The sequence below is a fragment of the Haliotis rubra genome, unplaced genomic scaffold (assembly GCF_003918875.1).
Source record: "Haliotis rubra isolate DU_JTF1 unplaced genomic scaffold, ASM391887v1 Scf78, whole genome shotgun sequence".
NCBI lineage: Eukaryota > Metazoa > Mollusca > Gastropoda > Lepetellida > Haliotidae > Haliotis > Haliotis rubra.
In genome coordinates this window covers 1,592,687-1,618,836 of record NW_025767501.1, presented here as the reverse complement: position 1 = coordinate 1,618,836, position 26,150 = coordinate 1,592,687, and the positions used below count along the sequence as shown (strand labels likewise).

Here is a 26,150-nt window from a genome sequence, read left to right as displayed (position 1 = left end):
GCCAGTGAATGTTGTGTAGGGTAGTGAATGTTGTGTAGGGTAGTGAATGTTGTGTTGGCTAGTGAATGTTGTATAGGCCAGTGAATGTTGTGTAGGCCAGTGAATGTTGTGTAGGCTAGTGAATGTTGTATAGGCCAGTGAATGTTGTGTAGGGTAGTGAATGTTGTGTAGGCCAGTGAATGTTGTATAGGCCAGTGAATGTTGTGTAGGGTAGTGAATGTTGTGTAGGGTAGTGAATGTTGTATACGTGTGTGAAGATGTTGTGTAGGCAGTGAGTGAATGTTGTGTAGGGTAGTGAAGTGTGAATGTTGTGTAGGCCAGTGAATGTTGTGTAGGGTAGTGAATGTGTAGGGTAGTGAATGTTGTGTAGGCCAGTGAATGTTGTGTAGGGTAGTGAATGTTGTGTAGGGCAGTGAATGTTGTGTAGGGCCAGTGAATGTTGTGTAGGGTAGTGAATGTTGTATAGGCCAGTGAATGTTGTGTTGGGTAGTGAATGTTGTATAGGCCAGTGAATGTTGTGTAGGCCAGTGAATGTTGTGTAGGGTAGTGAATGCCAGTGAATGTTGTGTAGGCCAGTGAATGTTGTGTTGGCTAGTGAATGTTGTGTAGGCCAGTGTAGGTAGTGAATGGTACAGGCCAGTGAATGTCAGGCCAGTGAATGTTGTGGGTAGTGAATGTTGTATAGGCCAGTGAATGTTGTGTAGGGCCAGTGAATGTTGTGTGAGTAGAATGTTGTAGTGAATGTTGTGTAGGCTAGTGAATGTTAGTAGCCAGTGAATGTTGTGTAGGCTAGTGAATGTTGTGTAGGGTAGTGAATGTTGTGTAGGGTAGTGAATGTTGTATAGGCCAGTAAATGTTGTGTAGGCCAGTGAATGTTGTGTAGGGAGTGAATGTTGTGTAGGCTAGTGAATGTTGTGTAGGCTAGTGAATGTTGTGTAGGCTGGTGAATGTTGTGTTGGCTAGTGAATGTTGTGTAGGGTAGTGAATGTTGTGTAGGCCAGTGAATGTTGTATAGGCCAGTGAATGTTGTGTAGGGTAGTGAATGTTGTGTAGGCTAGTGAATGTTGTACAGGCCAGTGAATGTTGTGTAGGCCAGTGAATGTTGTGTAGGCCAGTGAATGTTGTGTAGGCCAGTGAAATGTGAGTGTAGGCCAGTGAATGTTGTGTAGGCCAGTGAATGTTGTGTAGGCCAGTGAATGTTGTGTAGGCCAGTGAATGTTGTGTAGGCCAGTGAATGTTGTGTAGGCCAGTGAATGTTGTGTAGGCCAGTGAATGTTGTGTAGGCCAGTGAATGTTGTGTAGGCCAGTGAATGTTGTGTAGGCCAGTGAATGTTGTATAGGCCAGTGAATGTTGTGTAGGGTAGTGAATGTTGTGTAGGGTGGTGAATGTTGTGTTGGCCAGTGAATGTTGTGTTGGCTGGTGAATGTTGTTTAGGCTGGTGAATGTTGTATAGGCTGGTGAATGTTGTGTAGGGTAGTGAATGTTGTGTAGGGTAGTGAATGTTGTGTAGGGTAGTGAATGTTGTGATGGTAGTGAATGTTGTGTTGGCTAGTGAATGTTGTATAGGCCAGTGAATGTTGTGTAGGGTAGTGAATGTTGTGTTGGCTAGTGAATGTTGTATTGGCTAGTGAATGTTGTGTAGGGTAGTGAATGTTGTGTAGGCCAGTGAATGTTGTGTAGGCCAGTGAATGTTGTGTAGGCTAGTGAATGTTGTGTAGGGTAGTGTTGTGTGTAAGTGAATGTGTGTGTAGGCTAGTGAATGTTGTGTAGGCCAGTGAATGTTGTGTAGGCTAGTGAATGTTGTGTAGGCTAGTGAATGTTGTGTAGGCTAGTGAATGTTGTAGGCTGGTGAATGTTGTGTAGGCTAGTGAATGTTGTGTAGGCTAGTGAATGTTGTGTAGGCTAGTGAATGTTGTGTAGGCTGGTGAATGTTGTGTAGGCTAGTGAATGTTGTGTAGGCTAGTAAATGTTGTGTAGGCAAGTGAATGTTGTGTAGGCTAGTGAATGTTGTGTAGGCTAGTGAATGTTGTGTAGGCTGGTGAATGTTGTGTAGGCTAGTGAATGTTGTGTAGGCTGGTGAATGTTGTGTAGGCTGGTGACTGTTGTGTAGGCAAGTGAATGTTGTGTAGGCAAGTGAATGTTGTGTAGGCTGGTGAATGTTGTGTGAGTGTTGTGTAGGCAAGTGAATGTTGTGTAGGGTAGTGAATGTTGTGTAGGCTGGTGAATGTTTTGTAGGCTGGTGAATGTTGTGTAGGCTGGTGAATGTTGTGTAGGCTAGTGAATGTTGTGTAGCCTGGTGAATGTTGTGTAGGCTAGTGAATGTTGTACAGGCTGCTGAATGCTTTATAGTCTGGTGAATGTTGTGTAGACGAGTGAATGTTGTGTAGGCTGGTGAATGTTGTGTAGGCTGGTGAATGTTGTGTAGGCAAGTGAATGTTGTGTAGGCTAATGAATGTTGTGTAGGCTAGTGAATGTTGTGTAGGCTGGTGAATATTGACCTTGAATGCTGCAGAGGGCTGTGAATGTGAGTAGGTTATAAATAGATGAATAAGCTGGTGAATGATGAATCATACAGGCCTGTAAATTATTGGGGCCAGACTAACAGGTGGTTGATAGCATGAACAAAACAATAGTGTCAGCAGGTTAGGGTATAATGGTCGAAACACACTGACCTCTCCATACTTACTTCCACATTCATGGGGAACTGGGTACCTGTTCAGTGGCAATAAGAGTCAACATCTACTCTAATCCCCTTCATCACGGGTAAGACTACTTTATGGCAAACTCTGCTCAAGTTTGAAGTTGAGGTAACTGCTGTTCCTTTACCACAAATCAAAATGTTCAGCAATTTGCACATCACTTCTCACAGACATAGGAATGTTGTTGTTTTTATAAGGTTCATTATACAGACAAATAGTGTAACAGATTTTAAACACTTGGAATGTGCCATGAATGCTTAATACTGTAACAATATTATACACACAAACTGGACCAACCACGTGAAGACACAATTACAACCCCTTGGTGAAATGAAAATGTAACCTGTCCTGAACAGTCAAATATCAATTATAGCAAAATGTAAATGTTAAAACAGAAATAAAAGTCTTGTAGAAATGGCACCTGTCGCTGTTTAATTGGCAGTCAGTATTCCCAGCTGAGATTTAACACACTTACGTGGCTGTGTACACAGCTTGCCTGGCATGCCCAGACAGGGGCAGGCAATCTTAACTTTGTTAGCCACAGTAACCATGGTTACAGGTTCTTAATATGAATACTATGAGCCAAAAGTCAGAGTTTCCCCAAAGAATAAATCACTGACAACGTCAACAGTGTCTGCATGTTTCCTGCCTGATTTCAAATTTGCCTTTATTAAATCCTCTCGTTGGCAGAGTATCAATTCCAGAATGCAACGTTAAAAATTACAAACAAAGAAGAATCACAGGATGTTTGTCAGAAACTCAAAGATTTTCAGAGTGCAGAAAAATATACCACCTACTTTTGAAACTATGCACTTACATTTTATAACAACAGGTAAATGTTACAGTTTGAGCAGCAGTGGAAACTGTTATAGCAGTGGAAATTTGTAATTTTTAATATTACAGGTGTTTCTTGATACTATTTTGCAATCTTAAGCCTTAACTGCTACGACAATCTGTTAGTTAACCTAATAACGCACCCAATACACGGCTCTATATTGTACATAACAACAGTGTGTGAAACAGACAACTGCCCACTGGCCTGCGGCTCACCAAAGGTTGTTTGGGCTAATCAGGGATTTTTTGTAAATACATCTCTTACCTGATTACAATAAACAAAACATTATTCATATCTGTAACAGTAAAACATAACCCAGTATAGACAACATATGTCTGTAGCAAACTGATGTTGCGAGATTACAGGAAACCTGGTAAATCTTGTTTGAGTAACTGTCGTAATAGTGCATATATAACAAAAGCATTTCTACTGATACTTTGTACTCCAACCAATCACAAGCTATGTTATGTAACAACCAATTTCAAAGATTGTCACGGTGGTAAACATATATTCACATTTTTAAGCAAGCGATTATAAAACTGACTTGTAACTTTCAAGGCCAGCAATACTTTGAGACTATGTATGATTTTCCTGCCTACATTTACCTGTGTTCATATTGCCGATACTGTTTACAGAATGAAGACGTATGTATAATACCCCAGTAACTGTTATGTTTGAGTTGCCTTGACATTTGAATCAGGTTCGGTCTCATCCACTTGATCACCAACAACAAATATAACGTTTGGTTTAATATAGCGCCACTTAAAGTCAAATATGGCAAACACAGGACCGTATTGTGAAGCTTATTATAAAGGATGTCTGGCAATGCCTATAGTTAAACACACTCCTGGTATCCTTGACACACTTCAGCCAAATGATGACAGAATGGTCAAGTTTTGTGCAAATCACATTTCAACAGTATTCTACCATATTAAAGCATACTGGATACGGATACAGATCTTTCAAGTTTCATCATGTTTATTGGACAGTGTGTAATGAATGAGACTGGGCACAATTTGACCAGCATGTCCACAGGCACTGCAGTTTAAATAATTAAAAAACAGTCAGTTGTACTTGTAGTAGCCATGGTTACAGGCACATAACATTGTATTCTCCATGCTCCAATTTTCTTCCCTCACACATTTGCTTTTTTGTTTCTAACTAAATATGCTGCAACCTTGTTTGTCCTGAAGTCCAATAAAACCTCTTCTGGCCAGAAGATGTTCAGTTTGTAAAGAGCCTTACATCAAGGTTGAATATCATTTTATTTGTATTTGCAGTACCTTTTCTCCATCCCACATATAACAAATTTCCAATATCAATGTCCATGGATAATGAAACTATAGCAATCAACTTAGCTATTTATGTGTACAAAGCAATGCTTGTCAGACAAAATATTCTCAATGTATGAAATGTTGATGTCTCCCATGTATGTAACAGTGATATGGGACTAAGGCCTCCCCACTTCAGATATAAACTTGACTTGACTTGGTCTCCCCAAATGCTGGTCCATATGCTAAGACCTGTGAAGATCCTGCTTAGAATTGATCTTCAGTAACCCATGCTTGTCAAAAGAAGCAACTAACGGGATTGGGTGGTCAGGCTCACTGACTTGGTTGACACATGTCATCGGTTCCCATTTGCGTAGATCTCGATGCTCATGCTGTTGATCACTCGATTATTTACAGACCCCCACCATATAGCTGGAATATTGCTGAGTGCGACGTAAAACTAAACTCACGCACTCACCAAATGCTAAGACTAAAATCTACAGAATGTCATGCAAAAATGTAAGTTCAGGCTGCCAGACACAGAAGTTTATCACACAGATACCCCAGTTTTTAAGACTTGGTGAACCTCCCAAAATGACTGAAGGTAGTGAAAATGTGCAGGTCAGTTGAGCAACACACATATTCAAAGGTCGGGTGTAAGACTGGCCACAGGGACAAGAGAGTGATTAAGAGAGGTCTGTGAAGAAAGCAGTACAGATCACCATATGGAAGACTTACAGAAGCCATCAATTTTAACATGGAATGAAAACCATGACACAGATTTGACCTTTACCACATCAGCGAAGCCCACAAGCCCAGGTCTGGTACTGACACACAAAGGGTTATAATTGGGGACAATATAGGATGTGTATAATCAACCTTTAAAGTAAGATAGATCAACCATATTCAGAAGCCAACATCAAAGGTCAAAGAAGCAATTTTCAATCAGATTTTTATACCTGCAGCATAATTGAATATACTGCTTTTAAAAATTAGTCGTCTAACATGCCTCATTATGCCCACAAAATGGAGGCGATTCACTTACATGATTGAGGTGGATTTAACTCAGCTTTGAGCATTAAAATGATATTCAACTTTGATGTAAGGCACTTTACAAACTGAACATCTTCTGGCCAGAAGAGGTTTTATTGGATTTCCATACAAAGATATAGGATGGACATGTTGGATGTCCTGAAACATAATCACTATGAACCTGATTAAACACAAACTATCTAACTCTTCTTTCTTGGGAAAACAGATCTGTGTTTTTAAGTAGTGTCCATGGTGACTGAAAATTCCTGAAAGAAAAATTTAGGCAAAAAACACACACATCACGCTCACATGACAAGCTTTTTATATAGAACACCTGCATGAAGTGAGGGAAAGGGCCTCCTGCTACAGTCATGAACTTGTATTTCAACTCACGTTGCTTGTGATGATGGCTGTTTGTTGTCAGAATATCATGCATTGACATGAACCATATATTCCATGATGTGTTAACTGAAAAAGTTGCATACACGCATGATTTTACCAGTTCCACAACAGAAGGATATCCATTATAGATAATAACTAACTACATTTTGAGAAAAAAACTTGAACGATTATTCTCACGATTTTTCCTGATCTCAGACAGGTTTCAACCCTCCACCACCATGTGTATAGAAATTAGGAGCCAGTTATATGAGATGAGTGTTTAATATGTTTAGTATGGTAATTGTCCACTGTGTCCTTCAACAATCTGTGTTTCAGATCAATAACGACACATGTGATATTTTGGCTATTATGGAAATTGAAACAATTTGATCAGAATCAGTTTCTTATACAGTAACATGTTTCCAATTACCACATGGGCATGAAATAATCAGCAATACCAGCATGCTTAATTTGACTAAAGCAAACAGATACAATTGAACAGGGACATTATTTGATATTCCATGGTAATTATCACAAAGTGTGCAATTAACATGATTCAGTATCTAGGTGGGATAGACTATCAAAGGAATACATTCATGATATTGTAGATGATACTGATTTACAAGTCTGGAGAGATGTAATGAATCTTGAAAATGTTGGTTGCTGATACCTCCAGTATATTTAATATGGTCCTGACCTCCCTGAGCACTCCCGAGAAGACATGCTCAGTTAGAAGTCTTCATCCTTTACATGCAAGAGTGAGTTGTCAGGTGGCAGTCAGTGTCAATATACCTGTGAAAGTTTATCGTATTGCCCTTTCATCTCTCTACTGCTCTAGTCATAAGTTATTAATGGAAGAAGGTAGGAAAATAGGTTTAAATAGAGAAGAAAGGTATGTCCTTTGTGTGTGGCTAGGTAAATAGAATGAGAATACCACTTTTGCTTAGTTGGCCATTTTATGATGGTCTTAGATTCTCTATCATTCCTGCATATTACTATAAATTTCCTTCACAAATAAAATTTCAACATTTGATTGCATCTACAAACACCAATGTATTATCACTGCTCGCAAAGTATGTACTCTTAGGATTTAAATTAGGATCATGTTTTCAACAGTGACATGTATAATATATATTTCAGGCACTTCATTATGTTATGCTGTATCTTGCATGTGTATAATGGGCCAGTTGCCCCCCATACTGTCAAAAACCTCATCAGTCAGTGACCAAGGGGCCTGGAAATGATGCTTGGACCAGGCAACCATTGGGTGAAAGCATGAGTAATATTCCACACTGATGGACAACAGAGACACACAGAGTGAACACCTCCATTTTAGTGGGAGTTTACAGCAGGCATGGGTTATGTTTAACTTTAAGGGTAGGAGTCAAGATAGTCATAGTGCTCCAATAATTTTGTGACACTCCCTGGGTTGTATTTGCCCCCCAAATCCCATCAAGGGTCTAATGAGATATAAATGTTTAATGCAAGTTTTCATAGTTCATTCAGCAGAGTGCTGCAAGTTTTGCCATTTTGGTCAACTTCAATGATAAGTCAGCATGGTACCAGGGCCCCATAGCACAAGGGACATGGTAGGTTGATGTTAAATCAAGGCAGTCATGATGACCCTAGCACTTAGATCTCATCTGCAACACAGCACTGGAAACCCTTCTTTCATGTTAATCCCTATGGATAAGATGGGGCTATGACTGAGAGATTGATACTTTAATTGTATACTTTAAACAGATATAAACAGAGTCACCTTACCATTGCTCAAACTCACCTGGTTGAAGTCAGGTATCCTGAACACTCACAGGGGAAAGGTTGAATTTCACAAGCTACTATGAGGAATATCAATTTGTCTAAACTGACTGGCCAACCAGCATACTAGAATATACTCCAAAACATTGTGTTCCTCAAATCATTTGCATATTACAATAGGTAACATCCATAAATTTCTACCTTTCATGTGCAATCTTCTAACTGCCATTCAGAGACTTCAACGAGAGTCAGTTGAATAAATTACTTAATCTATTCCAGTTCAACATTTCACACAATCTCAGGGTCAGTCTGACAAGACACTGAATATTCTTCACTAGCCAAGGTGTGACAGACTAGAAATATAAAATATAAGAATTCTTGCTATATTGTTGCACTAACGATGGAAAGTAACTTATGATCATATCAAGCCTGACTTACTTTTTCATGAAACATATTTCGTATCAGGGCTCTGCTCACCAAAAATCGTGTCATCGTATTAAAATTGCGTAGATCGGTGCTCATTATGTGGTTCACTGGACTATCTGGTCCAGACTCAATTATTTACAGACATATAGCTGGAATATTGCTGAGTGCAGTGTAAAACAACAAACCAACCAATCACCGAAGCTTATTAGCAAAACAACTATGTTAAGCCTCTGAAACTAAGGAAGTTACAATCATAGTAGCACTAAGATCATTTAGATGAATGAAACTCCTGACTGTTACTTGACAATGCAGCAACAACAACCCGTTTCTATTTTTTACTGCCAGTAAATAACAAAACTTTAAGCAACAAAGACTGCCAACTACTGACTGTATTCAATACCCTGACATCCACTGGGCCAGCAGATCTACATATCAGTGCTCTGTTTACGTCATGTTCTGGGGACATGGTGCCTTGTGGAATCCTCATGGTGCTCCTGAAGTGCACACCAAGCAGGATAGTGTCACCTGCGCTTCTACACTCGCCTTCTTAGAAACCAGGCCATGAGAGTCTCCAGTCGCGTAAACGCAATTAAGATATGTAGAACTGTGCAATTTTTGAAAGCCAACAAGTGATAAACCATCAAAAGCACCGGAGAGCACTGCATTTCTTCTCTCCTTGACCTTAGTTAGTGTATGAGCAAGGTCTGGGTCTGACATACAGCTGATATACATTGTACCAAGGTTTGAGTGAGTCTGGTTTAACATTTGGATCAGTATTTCCTTTCATTCCTGTCAGCCTCAAGTCTGACAAACTCCTGAAGTGATGCAGGGCCTAGATTTTCTAAGCTCTCTTAGAGCTAAGATAGTCGTAAGTTAATGTTATTGTATGGCACTTACTACTATCTTAGCACTAAGAGAGCTTAGAAAATCTAGGCCCAGGGCTCCAACACTTACCACTTCAGTGAAAACCAACACCATTGGTATGATGGTGACAAACCAAGTACAAGCTGGGATTTTAACCCACGAGATAGGTTTCTGGCAAGCCACTACAACAATCTGACAACTTGGCCACAACACCAGCCATTCTAACACTAAGCCATTCTACTTAAGAAATTGCAAACAGACAATCCCCATTTATCATGATGTAATAAAACACCAGAGTTTATGACAGTCTATCTTCCAATTTCATGCAAAAGGGAAAACTGACATTCTAGGCAAACAACTTCCATCAGTGTCAGCTGGTGATGTTTGATGAAGACAGTGGTATGGCATCATGTATCATTATTCATGTCATGTCTGAACCATCCATCTGAGTCTGTTTCCAGTCACGTGGGAAGCATCAGTGACAGCTGGCGATGTTTGATGAAGACAGTGGTGTGGCATCATGTATCATTATTCATATCATGTCTGAACCATCCATCTGTGTCTGTTTCCAGCCATATGGGCAGCATCAGTGACAGCTGGCGATGTTTGATGAAGACAGTGGTATGGCATCATGTATCATTATTCATATCATGTCTGAACCATCCATCTGAGTCTGTTTCCAGTCACGTGGGAAGCATCAGTGTCAGCTGGCGATGTTTGATGAAGACAGTGGTGTGGCATCATGTATCATTATTCATGTCATGTCTGAACCATCCATCTGAGTCTGTTTCCAGTCACGTGGGAAGCATCAGTGTCAGCTGGCGATGTTTGATGAAGACAGTGGTGTGGCATCATGTATCATTATTCATGTCATGTCTGAACCATCCATCTGTGTCTGTTTCCACAGCCACGTGGGAAGCATCAGTGTCAGCTGGCGATGTTTGATGAAGACAGTGGTGTGGCATCATGTATCATTATTCATATCATGTCTGAACCATCCATCTGTGTCTGTTTCCACAGCCACGTGGGAAGCATCAGTGTCAGCTGGCGATGTTTGATGAAGACAGTGGTGTGGCATCATGTATCATTATTCATGTCATGTCTGAACCATCCATCTGTGTCTGTTTCCACAGCCACGTGGGCAGCATCAGTGTCAGCTGGCGATGTTTGATGAAGACAGTGGTGTGGCATCATGCATCATTATTCATGTCATGTCTGAACCATCCATCTGTGTCTGTTTCCACAGCCACGTGGGCAGCATCAGTGTCCAAGTCATTCCTTCTTTCTCACTGTATATTTACTTGCTTGTTGTTTAACGTTGCACTGAGCAATGTGATGGCTGTCTGTAAATAATCCAATCTGGACTACACAGTCCAGCGAGTGATATTATGAGCATTTTAAGCTGACAAAACCATACATCACTGACAAATGAATTGTCTGTTAGGATGAAGACAATGCTAGGCATGCTTGACTATCATACAAAAGAAAACATTATATGAGAAGTCAAAAAGCCTACACAATGACTGATTAACCTTGCAACCTGGTTGCATGTAGACCAATTCTAAACCCAGTGGTGCACAGCCTTTCCCTGCTAATCTGAATCAATCATTCATCATCAAATTCATAATGCCACAATATACAGTCCCTGCCTCTCAGTACTCACTTGGAACACCACTGACACGATGTAAAGAATGGTCAATATATATTAATGTCAAAATAATGAGCCACCATCGGAGTATGTTGTCATGCTGCTGCCCTTACATCAATGACAGACGACAATGTCTTGTACCTTACAATGCCTACTATGGAGTGTCTATTGTGCTCTTTCAGATTCTAGGTCAAGGCTCCATCTAATCCATTATGGGTCAATCCAACCTAAGAATGGATTAATAGAGCATACAGAATGTTGTGTACAAGCATGATGCTGAGGAAAGATAAAAGAACAGTTCTATGATGGTAAGTGGTAGGGCTGGGACTGGTAGAACTTTGGACCCAGGTACCTAATTGACAGTCATCACAAAAGTGATACTGACAAAAGGGGTGTTTGGTCATATTTTGATCTCCACTACTCAAAGGACCAAACGCAACTTGTGCAGTGCAGAACTTAGCGTTAAAGGCGGAGGCATGTCTTCTATGTGGAAACACCAGGCTCCCAAACATCACATGTTCAACAGAACATCAAAAGAGACCAAGGCCCCTGCTGACATGGCAAAACCAATCCTATAAATTCAGTTACCAGTAATAAAACAAAACTTGAAGGGTGTCACCTTTGTTTCGTGGAAATAAATAATTTATGTGAATATAAGTACCAGTAAGTGAGGTTATCCATTTTAATAAAAAAATCATTTTTCAGTGTGAAATAACACATGATTGAGATTTCTTCTGCGAGCATGTTATAACTTTACTTCATCACTTTATGATCAAGTATTTGCTTCCTTACAAAATGAAAATTCCAAGGACTAAGATGTTAAACTCTTCAAAGGATATCACAAAATATTATTGAAGAAATCGGTTCTGGTGGTGTTCATTCAAGGATGAATTAAAATTGTTCAAATGAAGTTCGCCTCATGTCCAATGTATTGCCTAGTCATTGTCTGCATGGTCAGTGAACCAGTGATAGGTTTTTGATTGGCTGAGAGAGACACAAATTATTTACCCAACTCAGGTAATCGCACATAACCTGTTTCAACCCTATTATGATCAAACGGTTAAATGTGTTAAAAAATAAACAGGCCATATAAAAGGCTGACAACAAATGTAGACCGGTTCAGCAGGCCCTCCGACAACCTCCTCCATCGAAAAGCCTAATTTAGGGATCAGGCTCATATGGATGACTGTGAAAATAACATATCCTTGTGTATTCGGTTTTCGGTCATGTAAGGTTTGTTGACCAATGTAACATAAAATGCATGAATAAATCGATAATAAACAAACCTACCTCGTTTGTTTGTTATTTATTTATGATATTCAAATATCTGACGGATTAACCTTGTTTTTCACCCGCAAAGCAGGCCTCATAGTTCGCTACGCAAAGATCGTGAATGCGGAAGTGACGTCATCTGTTTTTGTTCACTTCATTGGTTCTCCGTCAAACAGAAATCTAATAGCAGTATTCGTGCTATGCTGATATTTTTATAATATAAAGTTGATAAACATCCAGTCCAAAAAGAATATTTGTAATAGTTCCAATAATAATTATTAGAAACTATGGTCGTAATAATTTCATGTCAAAGTTAATCATGATAAGACTTTGCTAGTTACATCACATGTCCAGGCATGTTTCACTCCTCCGGTTCAAATATGTGTTAAAATCTTCATCATGTTTGTATAAATATAAAACAAATTCTTCTTTCTGTGTATATTTTTTTGTATCTGTCTAAAATTCACTGATTTCAAGCCTGTTACTGTTCAAACTATTAACTGAAATCTGAAGTGAATAATTGTTTTCTTCACATTTATACCTACCACCTACATCCTTAGTTACAGCTGTGCAGACTGTCAAGCAGACCACAGCTGACTGTAACAGGCTATTACCTTTCACCAGCTGTCTCACAACACAATATCAATTTAAAGGCATTCTATTTAAAAGTAATCATAAACGTATCTTCTAGCAGCTTGGTAAAATGGAATCAATACTTAAACTCATCATAGAGCTAGATGGGTTGTTGGGTGGGTGGTTTTTTCCACCACTAAAGCACTTTGACCAGCATTACATTGTATTATACACTTGAGTATCACTTGGTCAGTCCAGTGAACATTTAAATGTGGAAAGACAGCCCAGAGTAATGCAGGCATTCGATATTCCGGTGAAAACATCAAGCACTAATATGGTTCGATAAACCAACCGTCACATCATCACCATGTGGCTGAACAGGAGGGAATTACAACTGGCATTGTTCCAGGGTGTACCCCTTTACTAGGGACCAGGTACACATATGGATGGTTGCCGGACTATATATAATCAGGGTAACTTGACAGACAATCAGTCTGATGACTGTTCTAGTCCTCACAGACCAACAGTCACAATCTGGGATTCACATCCAAGTTGTGTCACAACTGCCTGTCATCAGTCACACATGGGTGTTGAAACCTAATGACTACAAGGGTGTACATTAGACCCTTGACAGTTTCCACAAAATACTTTCATGTTTACTGGCTATATCTGAACACAATCAGGCAGCATATTTCTCAGGCATCAAAATAACCAGGTATTCACTTTTGATGAAAGAGACAAAAGTTGCTAACACACTTCAGATATGGTTAACACTGTACAGAGCTACAGATAACTGTTTTGGGTCATTGAGTTATGTACTCACTTGTGGTCATCTCAATTGGGTATCATAATTTTCCTTTGAGTAACCAAATAAATTGTACCCACCTCACTCAAACTCATTTTCCATTAATTGTTAAAATATAATAAAGTTTAAATGTTAGTATTTGTCATTTATATTTGATCTGTAATATGAGAAACGATAAGAAAGACTGCAAGTTGCCAAGTTTATGTCCTGAAACAGAACCTCTCAATATACCTCAGTTATTTTATCTATCCACTGGTAACGCGAAGCTAAGATTTGACACTTTTGTGTGTACGCATGTAACATCACATCTATTGAGTACTTACAAAAATTCAAGCGTACTTGTACGCAATAGACTTAATAGGAATTGAGTTTTCACATAAATATTTGCGTAATTTATGCAGATACGCAGCTTATCTGTACCTCTGACTATAATAACAGTCATTCATGTAGATATGGCTGACAGTAGGAGATGATGCACCTTACTTTGCCACTGTTAATTGGAGGGAGTGAAGTTTGAGAGGGGAGAGACATCCTCAAAGATGATCCAAGATCAACAAGACCTTCAACTGTCAAAGAGTTCAACAAAATACATTAGATGATTTTTGGTTTACTGAGATGGCAGTGGAATCCTACCAGTGCACTGCCTCCCAAAGTGTCAAGACTATTAAAATGGCCAATGTCATGCTAATCTGCTTAAGCAACATTGTGGTTGAAACATTGTTAAAAATAACTAACAAGTCTGTTGTTGCCATGACTGCAATGCAATGAATGTCTATTGAACATCCCCTGTATTCATCAGATTTGGCACTGTCAGATTTCCACCTTTTCACAAACTTCAAGAAAGAGATGTCAGACAAGCACCATGCAAATGTGGAATACTTCATTTCTGCCATGTATGACATTTAACACCACTAGGACGAAGCCTTTTACACAAGTGATATCTGGTCATCTGCAGTCCAATCAGAGATAATGCAGAACTGGGGATAACTGTGCACCCGAGTCCCAGGAAGAGAAATAGGTACTGGGACCAATTGTGCAACAGATTTTAGCAGAGGACAGCATGTACCGGTATATGGTACGGGGAACCAATTCTGTACCTGTATTGGAGACACACACAGGGTACAGGGAACCAATTCTGTATCTGTATTGGAGACACACACAGGGTACAGGGAACCAATTCTGTGCCTGTATCAGAGACACACAGGGTACAGGGAACCAATTCTGTACCTGTATTGGAGACACACACAGGGTACAGGGAACCAATTCTGTACCTGTATTGGAGACACACACAGGGTACAGGGAACCAATTCTGTGCCTGTATTGGAGACACACAGGGTACAGGGAACCAATTCTGTGCCTGTATCGGAGACACAGAGGGTACAGGGAACCATTCTGTGCCTGTATTGGAGACACAGAGGGTACAGGGAACCAATTCTGTACCTGTATCTGGAGACACAGAGGGTACAGGGAACCAATTCTGTGCCTGTATCGGAGACACAGAGGGTACAGGGAACCAATTCTGTGCCTGTATCAGAGACACAGAGGGTACAGGGAACCAATTCTGTACCTGTATTGGAGAGGGTACACTGTATCTGGAGACACAGGGTACAGGGAACCAATTCTGTACCTGTACAGGGAGACACACACAGGGTACAGGGAACCAATTCTGTGAGACACCTGTATGTGGAGACACACAGGGTACAGGGAAGGGAATTCTGTGCCTGTATCTGTGCCTGTATTGGAGACACACAGAGGGTACAGGAACCAATTCTGTGCCTGTATTGGAGACACAGAGGGTACAGGGAACCAATTCTGTGCCTGTATCAATTCTGAGACACACACAGGGTACAGGGAACCAATTCTGTACCTGTATTGGAGACACACACAGGGTACAGGGAACCAATTCTGTGCCTGTATCGAGACACACAGAGACACAGAGGGTACAGGGAACCAATTCTGTACCTGTGGAGACACACAGAGGGTACAGGGAACCAATTCTGTGCCTGTATTGGAGACACACAGGGTACAGGGAACCAATTCTGTGCCTGTATTGGAGACACAGAGATTCTGTGCCTGTGGAGACACACAGGGTACAGGGAACCAATTGGAGACACAGAGGGTACAGGGGAACCAATTCTGTACCTTGGAGACACACACACACAGGGTACAGGGAACCAATTCTGTACCTGTATTGGAGATAGACAGGGTACAGGGAACCAATTCTGTATCTGTATCCGAGACACACACAGGGTACAAGAAACCAATTCTGTACCTGTATCACCCACAGGGAGACACACACAGGGTATGGGGAATCAATTCTGTCTGTATCACTCACAGGGAGCATACAAAGGCTATGGGGAACAAGAAACTTGGTTTACCTACAGGGCGGCAAACATAGTGTACAAAGAATTTCAATTCTGCATCGGAATCCCTGTGGTGCTGTATGGTTCAAACATCATTGTTTAATCACTTTCACAGCCATCCGGTCTGGAAGTCTTCCGCATCCTGTATCATGTTGAATTTTTCATTAGTTCATTAGGAGCTCCCAGTTACTGACACCGTTGTTTACAGTGACCCAGTCCCGAAAGTTGGTCCACTCAATATGTCCTTGATCAATTGACCCACCTTAGAAAGTATTGCTGGTAGATTAACTTTGGAGGTCGGGTCAAAAGACAAATGGTTAACATGTTTCTTAGTCGTAGTCAAGCTCATGACCTGACTTTGATTCTTCCGATAGTTACAGCAGTCTGGAAATAATTGAGTCTGAACCAGACAATCCTGTGATCAACAGCATGAGCATCAATCTAAGCAATTGGGATACGATGATGTGTGTCAACCAAGTCAGCGAGCCTGACCACTTGATCCCATTAGTCGCCTCTTGCGACAAGCATGGGTTTCTGAAGACCAATTCTACATTTCTAACCCAGATCTTCATGGGTCCCTCAGTGAGAACGTTACCCAGAGGAAGAGTGCTATAACCATTAGTTTCAATTGACAGAACAAGAACAAAATATTAATTAAACATGAACTGTTTAACATTTGCTTTTACATAAAGTTATTGGAAAACATTTAATGATAATCCTTCTTGAAGTACAGGAAGTGTGAGGTATTTAGAGTAACTTTGGGTGTACATGTATTGATTTTTGTGACATCCGTCAGTCTGTCACCTCAACTGACAAGCAAACTGGCCACAGATGATATGGGTCAAACAGCTCTGTTAATGAGGGCTTAGCAATTTGCACATCAGGAAAAGCACTTCAAAATTAGCTGCAAATCAATTTCTGTGCTACCAGTGACACAAATTCAAGAGCATTCATTTATTGACAATGTCATTATATACCCTACTGCAAGATAAGTTTTACATATAATTGATTTGGTTCTTGAAACAAATTAGTTATTCATACTCCAATATGGGGTTGGGCCCTGAAGAAACATTTTCAGAAAAAATATCCCTCATGCCAGCACATACAGAGAATGAATATACATGGACACTGAATAAAATATATTTACTCATTATATTTCAACCCCATTAAATAAGTGAGTTGGCCAAAAATGTCTTAGAAACCTTTATTAAGGATATTACAAAACATATCACATGAAATGTATTCTTACCAATATTATCATACACATGACAAAAACATACATTGAATGGTGTTAGCATTCATTAACATTTATCCTCACACACTTTGTTTTTAACCATCTGTGGAAGATGTTTTACGTAATGTTTTGAGGACATTTTTATGTATTATAGCCTAAGGTGGCATTATCAAACTCACTCAAGGTGGCATTATCAAACTCACTCCAAATGCAGACTGAGCTGACTGATCTCAGAAAGAAGCGTACAAAACAGGATAAATGCGTGGTGATACACTGCACTCACTTTCAGTTTACAAGCGAAATTCAGAAAACAACGACACAGTACAGACGAGCTGAACGTAGTAGAGATTAGAGATCGAAACACGGAAATAAACCGGCTGTAATCGACATGCAGCGAAGAAATCTTCTTTACTGAAGCAGTAGCAAACAGTAGAATGCAATGTATGTTTTGTTTACCCTTTTGAGACAGCCATGTGTATCAACAGGGGTATTAAAGTGGATAACTTAAAAATACATCATACGTCACTTGATGCTATTTTCAAAACAATTATAATGTTATGTCAACGACAACACTTGTCAAACTCACCGCCCCTTTCCCGCAAGCCGAAGGATTTGGTGCGAGATCGATGACTCGTGTCAAAGTTTACATAAATCGGAGTTATCGCCCATGGATAATAGAACTTGTTGTCAGACGGACAGGGACTATTTATAACCGTTATTCGAATGAGTGACTCGGCAACCCGTGCCTTTTCTCAATTTTTTGTAAGCATTCCATGTTTCCCACAGCCCTTAATTGCAGATAGGTATACAAACTTCACTATAAAAAGTCTTTTGCGTTCTATTGAATTTATAATAACAGGCTGGTTTAAATTTGAAGACAAGTGTACTTTGAGTTTACCCAAACACAAGTTAATTCCCTGATACTCTTGTGTGTTAATTAAGCCATTCCCCTATAAGCAAGTTGCTAAATATATGCATCTATCCAAATGACAATAAATAACCCCAAAACAAAAGATCCTAGTCATCCATTCTTTTAATACAATATGTATTTTATGTTGAGGTAGGTTATCAAAAATATAAATTTGCTAATTTGTCTGACTGAAATGGAAATATATGTGTTCGTGTTCAAAGACTGATCAATTTCCATAAATCCTTAACACAGATCACACAGGTCGTAATATTGATATTCACTTATCTACGAGAGACCATATACCGGTGTATATGCAGTTCATGATTAGTTATTATTTCATAACAATGATTCTGGAAAAAACCTCCTTGACATGCCCCCTACAATAATGAATACCACGACCTCATTAACACGTGGTGTTGTGGCGCTTCCTCGCCGGTGCCCTTGTGGAATAAACTGCTAAATACACACCAGATACATATTGCCCCGTGGCGTTTGTTTATTCACATAACGTTATCAACAATTCATGATAGTACAGTACATGCCATAACCCATAGTCCGAGTGGGCGGGCCGCTACGACTGGAGACAAGACAAGCCGAGGGCAGATTGCTCAGCAATGCCTGCATGCTCACCCAGTCTGTCTGCGATTCCCTGCTATGTCTTGGTATAGGATAGCGCGCATGACCTTGCATTATTGAATAAAAACAGTTCTTTCTGTGGCAAGCTGAATCGAGGATCAGCGTTAAACCCGTGGTGATGGTGTGACCCGAGAGATCGAACAAGGGTCTTCATTCTCGCATTCATCCATTCATCTGTTCATTCTATATATCATTCATTCAGTCTCCCAACCATAGAAATATAGTTTAGTCGATATTTGTTGGCTTACAAAACTGCCACTTCCCAAGACGACATAAACCTTTGTAAGTATAACAAAAGTCATTGTAAGTGTAACACGAGAGTGTAAGTTTATTGTATATATTAATGTTTAGCCTGCAACAAATGCTGCTCAATGAACATGCGTGCATTCAACCGATTGGCTAATGTAATGACGTTGGAATCTCCCTTGTCGTGCTGGTAGCTTACCTTAAAACACCGATAAATTGTAAATTGCCAGTTCAGATGGAAACGACACGTGTGTGAGTGAGTATGGTTTTACGCCGCTTTTAGCAATATTCTAGCAATATCACGGCGAGGAACACCAGAAATATATTTCACACATTATACCCATGTGGGGAATCGAACCCGGGTCTTCAGCGTGACGAGTAGACGCTTTAACCATTAGGCTGCCCCACCTCCCCGACACGTGTTTTAAAGTTGAGCAAGGTTAGAGGACTGGTCATTGGTGAAAACAGACAGTGCTTCACGTGTATTTGTAGGATAACAGTACTTGTGGTACATTAGGCCTCACGTGTATCTGTAGGATAGCAGTACTTGTAGAGTGCATTACGCCTCACGTGTATTTGTAGGATAACAGTACCTGTGGTGCATTAGGCCTCACGTGTATTTGTAGGATAACAGTACTTGTGGTGCAGTAGGCCTCACGTGTATCTGTAGGATAACAGTACTTGTAGAGCGCATTACGCCTCACGTGTATTTCTAGGATAACAGTACGTGTGGTGCATTAGGCCTCACGTGTATCTGTAGGATAACAGTACTTGTAGTGCACTAGGCCTCACGTGTATCTGTAGGATAACAGTACTTGTGGTGCATTACACCTCACGTGTATCTGTAGGATAACAGTACTTGTGGTGCATTAGGCCTCACGTGTATCTGTAGGATAACAGTACTTGTAGAGTGCATTACACCTCACGTGTATTTCTAGGATAACAGTACGTGTGGTGCATTAGGCCTCACGTGTATCTGTAGGATAACAGTACTTGTAGTGCATAACACCCTCACGTGTATCTCTTGTAGTGCACTAGGCCTCACGTGTATCTGTAGGATAACAGATAACAGTCACTTGTAGAGTGCATTAGGCCTCACGTGATATACTTGTAGAGGATAACAGTACTTGTGGTGCATTAGGCCTCACGTGTATCTGTAGGATAACAGTACTTGTAGAGTGCATTACGCCTCACGTGTATCTGTAGGATAACAGTACTTGTAGAGTGCATTACGCCTCACGTGTATCTGTAGGATAACAGTACTTGTGGTGCATTAGGCCTCACGTGTATCTGTAGGATAACAGTACTTGTGGTGCATTACACCTCACGTGTATCTGTAGGATAACAGTACTTGTGGTGCATTAGGCCTCACGTGTATCTGTAGGATAACAGTACTTGTGGTGCATTAGGCAGCCATATGAAATCTTGGATTGTTGGGTATACATTGCAGAGGATTGTCAGAAAAGTGACGTGAATGGGCGTGGTGGTTAGGAATAGCGCACTATAATCTCTTTCAGCCCTCACTTTCAGCCTGACCTCTTTTGGCCCTCACTTTCAGCCTGACCTCTTTCAGTCCTCACTTTCAGCCCTCGTGCACGTCTCATGCAGTGTGCCCTCCGCAGCAAATGTTCCTGATACTTTGCAACAAGTTGTTATTGTTTCTGCTGGACGTCAACCGTATGCCATCTATAACGACCACCTCCGTGGTGTAGTGGTTAGAGCCTCCGCCCGGAGAGCGGAAGGTCGCGGGTTCGAACCCCGACCGCGTCATACCAAAAGACGTAAAAATATGGTACTTGTTGGTCCCTGCCTGGCGCTCGGCATTACTGGGTACAACAAAGACTGGTTGGCTCGGAGTCAGTATAATGTGTTTAAGTGGGGTATTCATGCTTCACTGCGGCATGGTATCTCAGTGGGCTAGCACTATAAAACCAGCTTAAGTCTGGGCTAGTACAAGCAGCTGCACATACACATACACACGCATGCACGTCGTCATATGAGCGAAATATCCTCAAGCACGACGTTAAACCCAATTTCACCTCACCTCACCTCGCCATCTATACCTCGCTGACACATCGATCATCCAGTGACAATACTCACTACGCAATACAGAACATTATCCTCCAATGAAGATCGTGACAGACATCATCAAATTCGTTGAAACGACAAGCAGTCAGTCCGTGATAACAGTTTTCAATTCTATCACCCTACAATTATATCTCAATATCATACACACAAATACAACAAAACTCCTTATTTGGTAATGTGTTTGAGATGATATTGGAGTACTCAGTCTTTGCCACTTGAGATTCTTTTCAATCTGTCATTACTGTTCAACGGGAAATGGTTTCCTCGATAGATGTAGACACTCTATTTAACGAATCTGCTTTCATAAAACTCCTTCAAGTCAGATATTTTATTTTCACAGCTTGCTTTTTATGTAATGTAATAAAACGAACCAAGGGAGCCAATAGAGACGGGACCTCGTACGTGATATTCTTCAAAATAGAAACGAACTTTTAACTTGTATATAAATATTTAGAATGAAATTATCCACATGAAGGCATGCCTTAACGTTTTGCTTATGTGTGTAATCCAGCGATTGATATGATGAACACAACCAGGCCATACCATTCGGCGGTCAGATTAATTTCAATGTGTGTCATCGCCTCCCCGATGCAGTCTGCCGTGGGGTTATTGAAATATGTTTATAACTGCAGATATTCAAAACAAAGGTTTTCTTTTAAAGGCAATGTGACAAGTATTTAGTCCTATTGCTGATTGTAATGGGCGGCTGAGTTAGTTCGTGTGTCAAGTCTCGTGAGCTAGCGGACAGTGGAGTCATGGTCATGGTCCTTGGTTAATTATCTGTCATTGATATTTTGGTACCCATAGTCGAGTCGATCATTTGCAGATTGTCATGGTATACTTGGAATACAGAAAATACGGTGTATATTATATAACATTCAATCAACTACACAGATATAGCATCAATAAATCGCGGGTGTGTGTGGACACTTTGTACATCTTAGTAAAAACTCCCAAAGTGTAACCTAACAAACGACTCTTTCGTGATGTGGATTTGTACGAAATCTTCATTGTGTGTGCAAAGCGCATGCTCTGTACTTGCAAGTCTGACAACATTGGTTTGGGAACACTACAGTTTCCAAGCTTCCCATGATACCATTCACAGCTCCCGTAGACCTGTCTCCCTCAGTTTGCTAGTTGGCTAGGGATTGTCACTGGTCTGTAGGGTTTACAGACACGATGGGAGGATTGTACGTACGTTTCAAGCAGTTTGCCAATGTTTTCGTATCGTGACAGACACAATGATGGAGGATGTAGACATAACAGGTTAGCCTCTGTCGTGTCAGCTGAACGGGTCTGTTGTCATCATCCCTCATCCCATAACTGTTTATACTGATACTCTCTTAATCTAGCAATAACCTGTTTCTTTTTATTTATTACCTACGAGGGCGAACATATCAGGGTTCATATTTTTCATACGATGCCCTAGGGCAAAATATCACTTTGTCACGCAACGTCACAGAAGAAACGTGACGTCATAGCATTGTTCATGACGTCACGTTTCTTCTGTGACGTTGCGTTCTACATGCGGCGACGGCGGGTAAGCCAGCCTATGTTTGAAAGTAGATTTGGGTTATTTTCCTCAATTTGACGACTTCGGTAATAAACAGAACATTATATTCGTGCCCATATTATACTATGTTTACGACACTCGTGCCTAAATATCGGTACATGTATATCCCTCGCTCTCGCTCTGGAAATACCAACATGTAGGCACTCGTGTCGTTAACATAGTATGACATGGGCACTCATATTATATCCTCTATATATGTTTACTTGTCACACAAGTAGTGCAGGTGCTTACACTGCTGGCCGATACCGACACATATGAAACCCGACACCTGTAGAACGCCAGACAAACGCATTTTTAAAATTGCTTTACCTAAATAAGTAAAGATGGTTCTATGGTACCTAAAGTTGTCTTATATCACGGTGGCGACCCAACTGACAAAAACCCTTACTATAAATTACATTTATAAACACTTATTTATAAAACGTATAGCTTCTGCGCAGTTACGGTTTCCCGACCAGTGGTTCCGTATGCATATCGGTTATTCTCGACTCCCTGGGGAGTATACAACCCAAGTTGTCCACCGGAGTTTTGACATTCACCTCCCATATCGGGTACCCAGTCTCAGTATGGTGAACGGAGACACATCTTCACTAAGTCGCTTGCCCAGGGTGACATAAGTTTTTGAGGCTCGTGTTTCGGCTGTATGAACGTATTCGTGTTTCCACCATCCAGTCGCTTTCCCTGGGATGAGCGAATTCTTTGCGTGCATAGGATAAGCGTACTGTACACATTGTTGGTCCACAGGCTCAATAACAACCCGGTCGCTACGTTGATTGTAGCTCGGCAACGGTCGCTTGCTAGCTGGCACTTAAGACCGTTTTACCACTCGCTCTCAAATTCTCGGGAGAACCAAGGACAACAATGAGACAACCTTTCCAGAACATTTAATAAACAATAAACCAACAAATACACAGTTAGCGGAGTCTAGGCTCGGCACCACAAACCCGAAACTATCAGAGTCGGCATCACAAACCCGAAACAATCAGACATACTTGAGGTGAGAGATCCGGCTCAGGCATATTGCAGATGATCAGAGATCGGGCTCAGGCACACTTGAGGTGAGCAGAGATCGGGCTCAGTCACACTTGAGGTGAGCAGAGATCCCGCTCAGTCACACTTGAGGTGAGCAGAGATCCCGCTCAGTCACACTTGAGGTGAGCAGAGATCCCGCTCAGTCACACTTGAGGTGAGCAGAGATCCCGCTCAGTCACACTTGAGGTGAGCAGAGATCCGGCTCAGGCAGACTTGAGGTGAGCAGAGAGTGGGCTCAGGCACACTTGAGGTGAGCAGAGATCGGGCTCAGGCAGACTTGAGGTGAGCAGAGATTGGGCTCAGGCATACTTGAGGTGAGCAGAGATTGGGCTCAGGCACACTTGAGGTGAGCAGAGATTGGGCTCAGTCACACTTGAGGTGAGCAGAGATCCAGCTCAGTCACACTTGAGGTGAGCAGAGATCCCGCTCAGTCACACTTGAGGTGAGCAGAGATCGGGCTCAGGCACACTTGAGGTGAGCAGAGATTGGGCTCAGGCACACTTGAGGTGAGCAGAGATCGGGCTCAGGCAGACTTGAGGTGAGCAGAGATTGGGCTCAGGCACACTTGAGGTGAGCAGAGATCCAGCTCAGGCAGACTTGAGGTGAGCAGAGATCCAGCTCAGTCACACTTGAGGTGAGCAGAGATCCCGCTCAGTCACACTTGAGGTGAGCAGAGATCCCGCTCAGGCACACTTGAGGTGAGCAGAGATTGGGCTCAGGCAGACTTGAGGTGAGCAGAGATCGGGCTCAGGCAGACTTGAGGTGAGCAGAGATTGGGCTCAGGCATACTTGAGGTGAGCAGAGATCGGGATCATGCACACTTGAGGTGAGCAGAGATTGGGCTCAGGCACACTTGAGGTGAGCAGAGATTGGGCTCAGGCACACTTGAGGTGAGCAGAGATCAGGCTCAGTCACACTTGAGGTGAGCAAATATTGGGCTCAGGCACACTTGAGGTGAGCAGAGATCGGGCTCAGGCACACTTGAGGTGAGCAGAGATCGGGCTCATGCACACTTGAGGTGAGCAGAGATTGGGCTCAGGCACACTTGAGGTGAGCAGAGATCGGGCTCAGGCACACTTGAGGTGAGCAGAGATCGGGCTCAGTCACACTTGAGGTGAGCAAATATTGGGCTCAGGCACACTTGAGGTGAGCAGAGATCGGGCTCAGGCACACTTGAGGTGAGCAGAGATCGGGCTCATGGACACTTGAGGTGAGCAGAGATCCGGCTCAGGCACACTTGAGGTGAGCAGAGATCCGGCTCAGGCACACTTGAGGTGAGGAGAGATTGGGCTCAGGCACACTTGAGGTGAGCCGAGATCCGGCTCAGGCACACTTGAGGTGAGCAGAGTTTGGGCTCAGGCACAGTTGAGGTGCTCAGGCATACTTGAGCTAACCCTCAATTTAAACTGCCTAATTACAGTAGACCGTCGACCTGTTCCAACCGTTCAGTTCATTAGTAAACAGTCATCATCTGTCCTTTCATTAAAATAAAATTGGTGTCTCTCAAATGCATACATTGTCTATAGTTCACATATTGAACGTAATTTAACAAGTGTGCAAAGGTTATATCCTATTGCTCGACTGGAATAAAACCAATTCTGTGTTATAGATTCACGTGTGGTGTATGAAGCTGATGGTTTTCCAGGTTAGAACAAGTGGGTAGCAGCCTATGTTGTTCGTAAGAGGTGACCAAATGAAATATCGTTGATGTTTAGATTATCAACGCTCTTCACTCTTGCATGACGAATGTAAGAAAAAAATAACCAAAATATTTCATGTTTTCCCAATAGTTTACGTGGAATTGCCAGCTGGGTAGTTTGGCCTTTCCCTTTAATGATAATAATAGCGCATATTTGTAAAGCGCCAGTGTCCACCCACTCATGCATGCTGGTGCATTTGGCCATCCACATCCCAGTGATATTGCTGAAATATTGTTGACATATTACTATACTCATTCAAGCATCAGACACAGACACGTAATACAATATACTTTACACATGCTCCCAATACAGAACCATGACATAACGGTAGTAGATAAGCACCCCTGATACCCCAGCACAAGAGTAATCCCTGTCAGCCGCAGTACCTTCTGCAGCCCGAGGAATGCAACCGAGTCCACGCTGACCGCAGCTATTGACTCTTCCGAACGAAACGTACTTTGATTACATGCATTAATCCAATAGTCTGGGTTCCTTTCAATACTTATCCTTTAATACAAAATCAAGGATGTTCACTGAATCTGTGGACGGTTTATGTCTCAGATGCAAATAATGCTCGCAGACCTGAAACCTGAAACACAGGTCATCTTGCCGTGCGTAACACATTATTCTCCCGACTACTTGAAATTGACTTATAATCATGTCACACAAAAGGTGAAAAGGAACTTACTGCATCTGAATACTTCAACAAACGTTCGCTCCAATTACATCTGTTCCCATCTTCCCAGTTCCTAGTCTGTCGCCATCCCTAGTTTGAGTGAGTGAGTGACTTGGAGTTAACATTG

At 41.5% G+C, this 26,150-nt stretch overlaps 1 protein-coding gene and 1 long non-coding RNA gene across 5 annotated transcripts in view; one reads left to right on the top strand and one right to left on the bottom strand.

The window, feature by feature from the left end:
* Positions 1 to 26,107, bottom strand: part of LOC124260887 (alpha-(1,6)-fucosyltransferase-like) — a 152,554-nt gene extending 126,447 nt beyond the window's left edge. For 2 of the 3 annotated variants that reach the window (XM_046695211.1, XM_046695209.1), the window contains exon 1: positions 17,749 to 17,820. The gene's annotated coding sequence lies outside the window, so the exon portion shown is untranslated. Of the gene's footprint in view, positions 1 to 17,748; positions 17,821 to 26,035 lie in introns of those variants that run through there. The other variant, XM_046695210.1, reaches the window with a different exon arrangement.
* LOC124260890 lies at positions 23,589 to 24,891 on the top strand. Of its 2 annotated transcripts, XR_006894203.1 has the most exons (5): positions 23,589 to 24,249; positions 24,314 to 24,409; positions 24,474 to 24,537; positions 24,602 to 24,729; positions 24,794 to 24,891. It is a non-coding gene; the product is annotated as an uncharacterized LOC124260890 (long non-coding RNA). The 2 variants fall into 2 exon arrangements; XR_006894204.1 differs by lacking the exons at positions 24,314 to 24,409; positions 24,474 to 24,537.
* Positions 26,108 to 26,150: the final 43 nt, after the last annotated feature.